This window comes from Cavia porcellus, unplaced genomic scaffold, assembly GCF_034190915.1.
Source record: "Cavia porcellus strain 051 isolate PalLab524CR breed Dunkin Hartley unplaced genomic scaffold, mCavPor4.1 scaffold_33, whole genome shotgun sequence".
NCBI lineage: Eukaryota > Metazoa > Chordata > Mammalia > Rodentia > Caviidae > Cavia > Cavia porcellus.
The window spans coordinates 14,061,294-14,070,994 of record NW_026947516.1 but is presented as its reverse complement, the minus strand read 5'-3'; positions in this window follow the sequence as shown (position 1 = coordinate 14,070,994).

Here is a 9,701-nt window from a genome sequence, read left to right as displayed (position 1 = left end):
TCGCCTATTCTGTCTGGAAAGGAATGTGGCAAATGCAGCGTTTGGCATGAGGAAATCAGCTGATAATGACCAGGTTTAGTACGTTGAGTTGAAAAGTCACTGGAGTACTTCTCTGCCATAAAGAAGGATAAGTTTCAGTCGATTGTAGGAAAATGGATGCACCGTGAGATCATAATGTGAAGTGAAATACATAATGTGAGATGACAAGTTTTACATGAGAAAGGCAAAGTATAAATAATTTAAAGAACAAAATAAAAGCTAGATAATAAGAAATGGAAGACAGACCTTTTGCAAAGGAGAAGGGGAATAAGAGATAGGAGGACAAGGGGAAGTAGTAGCATGTAGATGTGTTATGCGCATGCGCCAACTCCCCGTGACTAGTGTAATCATTTTGTTTTGCAGATGTACTAATAAACTTTTTTGAAAAAGAAAAGCTGGGTGTGGTGGCACTATGTCTGCACTCAGGAGGCTGAAGCAGGAGGATCACTGTGAATTTGAGGTCAGCCTGGGATGCATGCATTTGTGAATTTAAGGCCGCCAACCTGAACAGCATAGTGAGATCCTGTCTCAAAAAAACCTAAAATAAAAAAAAAATTAAAAAAAGAAAAAATCATTGATGTCCCAAATTAGCCAAACAACTATTGGTTACACTAATAATCGGTGACATTTATTAAAGTTTTGTTATGAACTAGCTCTTGTTATAACTGCTCCATATATTATCCCAATAAACACTAAAAGTCTAGAAAATGCCTTAATACCCAGTTTTTTTTTTGTTTTTGTTTTGCAAATACTGGAATTAATGCAGAAACAATATTGGATTTGCCTCATGTGACAGCAAGTGATGCCCACTCAGGCAGTAAAAATCAAACCTATCAGCTGGGCAGGGTAGCATATGCCTGAAATTCTAGCACCTGTGAGGCTGAGGGAGGAGAAACACCACAAATTTGAGGCCAGTCTGAGCTCTGTAGTAACTTCACAGCCAGCATGGACTACCTGAAGAGACCCTATCTCAAAAAAAAAATCACATATCTCCTATCAAAGCACTCTACTATGCAAGCAATATGAAAAAGTCAATAGCTTTCTCTCATATAGACAATGACTGGTCCATACTTGAAATGAGAGGAGAGAGCCTACTCAAAACAGTAAAATTCAGAAGGCTTGGAAAGAAAATTGCCAGGAAACACATGCAGTTAGGACAGCTGGAAGAGCTAGGGATTCCCCCTAGCAGGCTACACCCATTTCTTTTGCCTTTCTCTGTCTCCTTCCATTCTCCCTGTCAACTTGTCCTGTGTCCTTGGAGGCCCCGCTGTGTGAACAGCTCCTTGCTCGCTGCCATCTGGTTGGGCCTAGCCAGCGGGAAGCCCTGGACGGAAACCATGGGCAGGATGCTTGCATCACTCCTCTGTCTGGCTGAGAATTGGCTGCAGCCCTAGTCTAACGATGGCCCGCTCCCTGAATCCCAGGCATCATTCCTCCCCTTGCCATTTCAGACTCAGGCTGGGGAGGCTCTCTCCTGACGTGCTGCATCATCCTAATTTCCTTAAATCCTGCACAAGTACAGACTCACTTTGCTGAGCTCATCAATTTCCCATGTGAATGTGACATCTGTTTCCTGCCAGGGCCTGGGAGGATTCAACGATGTAAATAAATGAGCAGAAATAGATTGTGACTGGGAATGGAGGCTGCAACATTGTAACAAAAATGGAAATTCTGCTGAAATGGAATTTTAGATGCTATGCAATTTAGCATTGCAAATAACAATAAGATTTCATGAGAAACTTGAGGAATCAGTTGGGCTTTGTTTATCACAAAGTGTTGTGCAACATTATCCATGAAAGTAACCTTTTGTGTAATAAGGAAACATTACCCAGTCTTAGGCACTGGATCTGACTGTTGTGATCAAAAGACCACATTTGAGAAGAGCCAGGTAGTTTCTGAGTGAAAGAGCACTGAGGGGTGGATTTATCCTCTAGATCTATTATCATGATGTTGCATTGCCTGAGAGAGCATAGCCCAGCTCATCAATGCAACAGAGAATCAGAACTAAGTAAAGACACATATTGGAGGAAGTCACATCAGTTCCAAAAGACATCACTGAAATAGTGTTGGCGAACTGGCTTGAAGCTTAGAAAACCTAAAACTACTGTCCAACCTCACTTCTCATATCAAAATAAAATTTATATGGTTCAAAAATACATAGACCTTGTCACAAAATAAAAATAAAAAAGAGCTCAGTGGCAGTGTGCTTGCCTATCACGCATAAGACTCTGGGTCCAATCCCTAATATTGAAAAAAAAATATATAAATGACATCAATCACTAAAAAGTGCTGAAAGAAACCATAGGCAAATATTTTCATAATCTTAAAGCATAAAAGTTGTCATTGTAGGCATGATAACAATACAAACCAAACCAAACAACAAACAGCAATAACCCCAGTGTTTTTTTTAAAATTTTATCTTAAAGAGGGTAAAGTTAACAAAACAGAACAAAAGAGATCATAGGCAAACAATGTAAGAGACACAGATTTCAAAGCACCACAACTGGAGATCTTCAATGTCTATCACATTGTCTCTTGTTTTCTTCCAAATAGTTATCCATATCTTCACACATAGTGAATTCAGACAAAACAAAATAGTATTAAACTGATCAGGACAGGATGATGAAGACATTTTAGGTCTTCAAACAGCATGGGAGTCAACAATGGCTGCCATAATGTCTCTGCTTCTCTACAAAATAGCTGCCTATACCTTCATGTATGTTGAAATTAAACAAAACAGACTAAAATCACTCTGAACAAAGTGAGTCACTCTGAACTACTTCTGGATTCCACATCATGACTGTACGGAATCAGCACTGGGTACCTTAGTGTCTCTTTTTCTTCAAAGTAGCTTTTCATTTCATCATGCATTATATAATCGATTCTCATAAACTGTTTAGAAGTTCTATGCATGTGTGAGTTTCTACATGTATACCTATCCTTTCTGTATTAGAGGGAAAAACAGATCAAAATAAGACAAAACAAAACAAATTCCTAAAAAAAACCCATGAAACCAAAAAGACATATAAACAACAATAGCCAGGAACCCAGAACTTTGACAATATAGGCCTTCAAACAAGCTGGTAGGAGCATAACTAGGGTTGTTATTTTACATAATGATCTTCAAGAGTTCCTCAGATCACCATACAGTAATATGCATAATTGTTCCAGTCCTCTGAATGTTAACTATTTTGTTCCAAGAACTTACAGAATTTGTAGCACAATTGTCTTAGCTATCCTAAGTGTGTTTATATAATTTTAGGTATTTTTTTCTTTTCCCTTCCTTTTCCTTTTTCTTTTTCCCTGAGATATTATTTTTCCCCATTTAAGCAGAGTCTTGTCCTTTCACTGTGTTTTTTTGAGTTTTTTGTATCTTTGAGTTTTATGTACTCTTACCATTTCTTACCCTAGGGAGACTATACAGTATTTACACATGTGAGTTTGATTTATTTCACTTAGGAGTGTGGTCTCAAATTGCATTCATTTACTTATAAATATCTCAATGTGATCATTCTTTATAGCAGAGTAGTACTCCAAATGTGATCATTCTTTATAGCAGAGTAGTACTCCATTGTATAAAAATATCACAGTTTTTATCCATTCCTCAGTTGATGGCATTAGGTTGTTTACAAAATCTGGCTATTACAAATTGTAGTGCCATAAACATGGGTGCACATATATCACTGTGGTATGATGTTTTCAGTTCTTCTTGGAATATGCCCAGAAGTGGAATAGCTGGGTCAAATGGGATCTCCAATCCCAGGTTTTTGAGGACTCTCCAGACTGACCTCCATAGTGGTTGCACCAGTCTACACTCCCACCAACAGTGCAAAAGAGTTCCTTTTTCCCCACAGCCTCTCCAGCATTTGTTGTTGGTAATTTTGTTGATCCGGGCCATTCTTTCTGGAGTGAGATGGAACCTCGGTGTTGTTTTAATTTGCATTTCTCTAAGGACCAATTTGGTATTTGTATTTCTTCATCTGAGAACTGTGTATTCATGTCAGATGCCCATTTTTGGAATGGCTCTTTGAATTTTGGGGATCTGATGTTTTTTAATTCTTTGTATATTCTGGACACAAGTCCTTTGTCTGAGGGACAGTTCACTAAGACGTCTTCCCAGTTTGTGGGTTTTCTTTTCACTGTGAAGATTTCTTTTGACATGCAAAACTCTTAAGTTGGATGCGATCCCAGATGTGATTCTGTGAAGTATTTCATGTGCAGTTTGATTCTTGTTCATGAACTCTCTTCCTACCCCTGTGTCTTCAAGATTTCTACCTACATTGTCTTCCAACAAATTTAGTGTTTCTGTTTTAATATTCAAATCTTTCATCCATTTAGACTTTAGTTTAGTACACAATGATAGGCATGGGTCTACTTTTAGTTTTTGGCATGTGGAGAACCACTCTTTCCAGCACCATTTATTGAAGAGACTGTCTTCCTTCCAGTGAACTTGTTTGCCCCCTTTATCAAAGATAAGGTGGCTGGAGTGTGTTTGTAGTTGTAGTTGTTGTATCTTCTAATCTATTCCATTGCTCTTCGGCTCTGTTTTTATTCCAGTACCATGTTGATTTTATTACAGTAGCTTTGCAGTGTAACTTCAAGTCAGGGATTGTGTTGCCTCCTGTCTTGCCTTTGTGGCTTAAAATTGCCTTTGATAGTCTAGGTCTCTTCTGTTTCCAGATGAATTTAGGAGTGATTTCTATAGACCTGTGAGGTATGCTAGTGGCATTTTGATTGGGATTGCATTAAATCTGTATAACAATTTTTGGAGAATGGCCATTTTCACAATATTTGTTCTTATCCATGAACAAGGGATGTCTTTCCATTTTCTGAGGTCCTCTTTGATTTCTTTTTTCATGGTATTATAATTTTCCCTGAATAGATCTTTTGTTTCTTTTGTTACATTAATACCTGAGTATTTCATTTTCTTGGATGTTATTCTAAAGGGTGTGGCTTTTCTTATTTTTCTCTCAGTGCTTTTCTTGCTAGTGTATAGGAATGCTATTGATTTTTGAGTGTTGACCTTGTATCCAGCTACATTAATGAATTTATTTATTATCCTAGGAGTCTTTCAATAGAGTTTTGGAAGTCTTCTATGTAGAGTATCATGTCACCTGCAGATAATGATAATTTAACTTCTTTCCCTATCTTACTCCTTTTATTTCTCTCTCTTATCTATTTGTTCTGGTTAGTATTTCCAGCACTATGGATTGAATAGAGTGGTGATAATGGACATCCTAGTCTTGTCCCTGATTTTAGGGTAAAGGATTTCAGTTTTGGGCTATTGAATATGATGCAGGCTGTTGCTTTGTCATAGATGGCTTTTATCATATTGAGATAAAGACTATCTATTCCAGTTTTTTGTAATGTTTTTATCATGAATAAGTGTTGGACTTTATCAAAGCTTTTTCTACATCTATACAAATCATCAAGTGGCTCTTTTGTCTCTATTGATATGGTGGATTTCATTTATTGATTTCTGTTACTGCATTACTGGGTTGAATCCCACTTGGTCATGGTGTATAATTTTTATGATTTGCTGCATTCTGTTTACCACAATTTTATTGAGAATTTTTTCATCTATATTCATTAGGGAGATTGGCCTACAATTCTTTTTTTTTTTTAGTTGGGTCTCTCTCAGGTTTTGGTATTAATGTTTCCTTCCAGGAATGGGTTAGGGAGAATTGTCTCCATTTAAATTTCATTAAAGAGTTTGAGGAGTGGTGGCATTAAATCTTCTTTCAATTTCTTGTAGAATTCCGCAGTGAATCCATCTGGACCTGGGCTTTTTTTTGTTAGTAGGGATTTAATTACATTTTCAATTTCATTAGTTTAGAAATTGGGTTATTCAGCAGTTTTACATCTTCTTGTCCCAGCTTTGGTAATTCATATGTTTCTAGGAATCTGTCCATTTCTCCTGTGTTATCAAGTCTATCAGAGTAGAGTTTTTCGAAATAGGTATTGATGATCTTCTGTGTTTCCACAGGGTCTGTAGTGATTTCACCCTTTTCATTCCTTATTGCATGAATTTGAGGTTTTTCTTTGCTTTTTTAAATGAAGTTGGCTAGAGGCCTGTCAGTTTTATTTATACTTTCAAGAACCAATTTTTTGATTCATTGATTCTTTGTACTGTTTTCTTAGTCTCTATTGCATGGATTTCTGGTCTGACCTTTATAATTTCTGCCTTTTTTTTGGCTTTGGGCTTGACTTTCACTTCTTTTTCTAGATGTTTGAGGTGTAGCATCAGGTTGTTTATTTGTATTCATTCTGTTTTCCTGATGTGGGTGTTCACCACAATAAATTTTTCTCTCAGGACTGCTTTCATTGCATCCCACAGTTCCCAGTAAGATATATTTATATTTTTGTTTGCCTGTAAATATTGTTTAATTTCTTCTTTAATTTCTTCTGTGACCCACTGATTACTCAGGAGTATATTATTCAATTTCCATGTGTTTGTGTGGATTTTGTAGTTTCTTTTGTCAATAATTTCTAGTTTCATGGCTCTATGATCCAATAACAAGCATGGGATAATTTCAATTCTTTTGCATTTACTTAAGCATGTTTTGTGGACTAGTATATGGTCCATTTTAGAGAACATTCCATCTATTGCTGAGAAGAATGTGTATTCTGATATTATTGGGTGGAAGACTCTGTGTATGTCTACTAAGTCCATTTGTTCACAGGTGTGATTCAGTTCTGCTATTTCTTTGCTGATTTTCTGTCTAGTTGATTTGTCCCTTTGTGTCAATGGCATGTTAAGGTCTCCTGTTATAATTGTGTTATTGCTTATTTGATTTTTCATTTCTGTTAGTCTTTGTTTTGTATAACTGGATGCTCCCAAATTTGTTGCATAGATATTTAAGATTGTTATGTCTTCCTCTTGAAGTTTTCCCCTAACTAGTATGTAGTGGCTTTCTTTATCTCTTTGGATCAGTTTTGGTTTCAAGTTCACATTGTCTGCAAACAGAATAGCTACCCCTGCTTTTTTGGAGGGGATCCTGTTTCATGGAGTTTTGTTTTGTATCCTTTGACTTTCAGTCTGTGAGTTTCCTTTTGGGTTAGATGGGTTTCCTGTATATTGGATATTGTTTCTTGATCCATTTTGTGTCTGTTCCTTTTAATTGGTGAATTGAGGCTGTTTACATTAATGGTTATAACTGATATATATTGGTTTACTTTTGATGTGTTAGCTTTCTGCTGTTGATTCTTTGTCTTTCCACTCTGTTTAATTGTTTGCCTTGCTTAATGGTTTTGTCCTATGTCTGTCTAGACTGTCTTTCAGTATTCTTTGCAGGGTTGGTTTGTTGATCATGAAGTTCTTCAGCTGTTCTTTGTCATGGAAGTATCTTATTTCTCCATCCATTTTGAGGGACAGTTTTGCAGGGCACATTGGTCTAGGTTAGAAATAGTTTTTCTTTAGGATCTGAAATACTTCACTCCATGCTCTTCTTGACTTCACTCTTTGTGTTGAAAATTCTGCTGTGATTCTGATAGGCTTTCCTTTATAGGTGATCTGTCTTTTCTCTCTAGCAGCTTATAATATTCATTTCTTATGTTGGATATCTGGGATGGTGATTATTATATGTCTGGGTGTAGTTTTATTTTGATTATGACTATTTGGAGTTTTATATGCTGCACTGATCTGTATGTCAGTTTCCATTCTCAAGTTTGGGAAATTTTCAGCTATTACTTCTATAAATAGCCTCTTGATATCGTTTGTGTTCTCACTTTCCTTTTCTTTTATATCTATCAATCCTATGTTGTTTTTCTTTGCATTATCTGGCAGTTGTTGAATTGTTATTTCCTGGTTCCTTGTTATTTTTAAAAGATCTTTCCTTTCCTGTTCACTAGCTGCAACCTTGTCCTCGAGGCCTGAAATTCTATCTTCACTTTCATTGAGGCCGTTTTGTGAACTTTCGATGGAATTTTTGATTTCCTGTGTATCTCTTTGAATCTGCTTTGTGTGTTGTTTGTTTCTTGTATTATTCATTCTGAGTTACCAACTTTTTGTATTGTTCCTCTAAGTTTTCAACTATGTCTTCTTTAGATGCGTTCAGCATTTCTTTCATTACATTTATCATTTCTCCTTTTACCTGAGAGACTATTTCTGATTTGAGTTCCTTTATAGCTTCCTAAGTTGTTTCTTTACTTCACTTGACATCATTTCAGGTGTGTGGCTTATATTTTCTTCTGTGTCCATGTCTCCTAAGCTTGCTTGGGTTGGGGTGAAAGTTTGAGATTGCATTTTGCTCTTTTGTTTTGTCATTTTCCTTTATTTCCTGGCTTTGAGTGATGTTTCAAAGCTTCCCCCCTGCACTGGGAATCTCTTGACCCACTTTTGGCTCCTGGGGCAGACTTCAGGAAACTGCTAGCTGCTTAGAGCTCGCTGGGCGTGGGCCAGTTGGTCCTGAGGGGACTCCTGTGTGTCCTAGGGTGATTTCAGATGTGGGGCATGGTCTTACCATCTAGAAGCGAAGTTCCAATATTTCCCCATTGGCTGGATTCAACTTATGCATGCATTTGGCCCCGGACTGGATTTTGTCTCCTGCTAGCTGCTTGGAATTCATTGGGTGTGGCCCAGTTAGGCTCATGAGTATGTCCCATGAGTCCTAGGATGATTTCAGATGCGGGGCATGGTCTTATCATCTGGGAGCGAAGTTCTAAAGTTTCCCCCTGTGCTGGATTCAACCTGCACACGCATTCTGGGCCCTGGACCAACTTCAGTGTTTTAAAGAAAATTCTAAAAATTTTTAGTACATAAAAATAAATTTGCTTTGTTATCCATAATATAAAGAATGGGGCTGTGTAAATAATAAAGACACACTCAGGCTTTGTATACTAAACTCCCAAGAGATTATAGTGTGGGGGATGAGGTGTCACTTTGTAGGCCCAACCCCCTCTAACCTGCAATTTACAATAGCCGCCCTGGTATGCGAGAAGGAGGTAGAATAGGAATGCCTGTTCTCAGTGAGACCCCTCACCCTCTGGAATCCATACTGTGAGCTGGCTTTGTTTTGCAGAAGTCTTGAGAAAGTGGCTGGCCACCCTTTGTGACACTAACAGCAGACAAATTAACAACATTCTTGAGCTAATGAATTTCTTCCTGGGCTAGAGAAGTTATGAGAACTGGTTGTGATTATTTACTTCACTTAGATAGCTTTAAAATAAACATTATAGTCTGTCACGTTGTAGCTTGCCACAAAGAATGCCTTTTCACTACTTAATTATCTGGGCTCTGTAAACTGATCGGGTTTACTATATATGAATCCTAAAATAAAGATTGTGCGTGCAGTGCAGTGTAATGCGGTGCAGACAGTAAAGGTGCCGTGTCCTGTCTTCCTTTCCGAGCACTGTACCCCCCGTGTCCCGATAAGGCGTGTGTGCGTGTTTACCTTTCCCGGAGTTCAGAGTGCTCTAAGACACTCACGACAAGTGGCGCCCGAACAGGGACTCCAAAGGTCGCTTAGGAAGGTAAGTATAATTTTATTACGGGGAAATGGGACAATCTGCTTCCTCTCCTTTCTTAAAAATTCTTAAACATTTATTATCTATATATGGCATATCGCTCAGGTCAGCTGACTTGGATATGTGTATTGATACAATTAAAGAATATAATCCTTGGTTTCCAGATGAAGGAACTTTGGATATAGAAGTATGGAGGA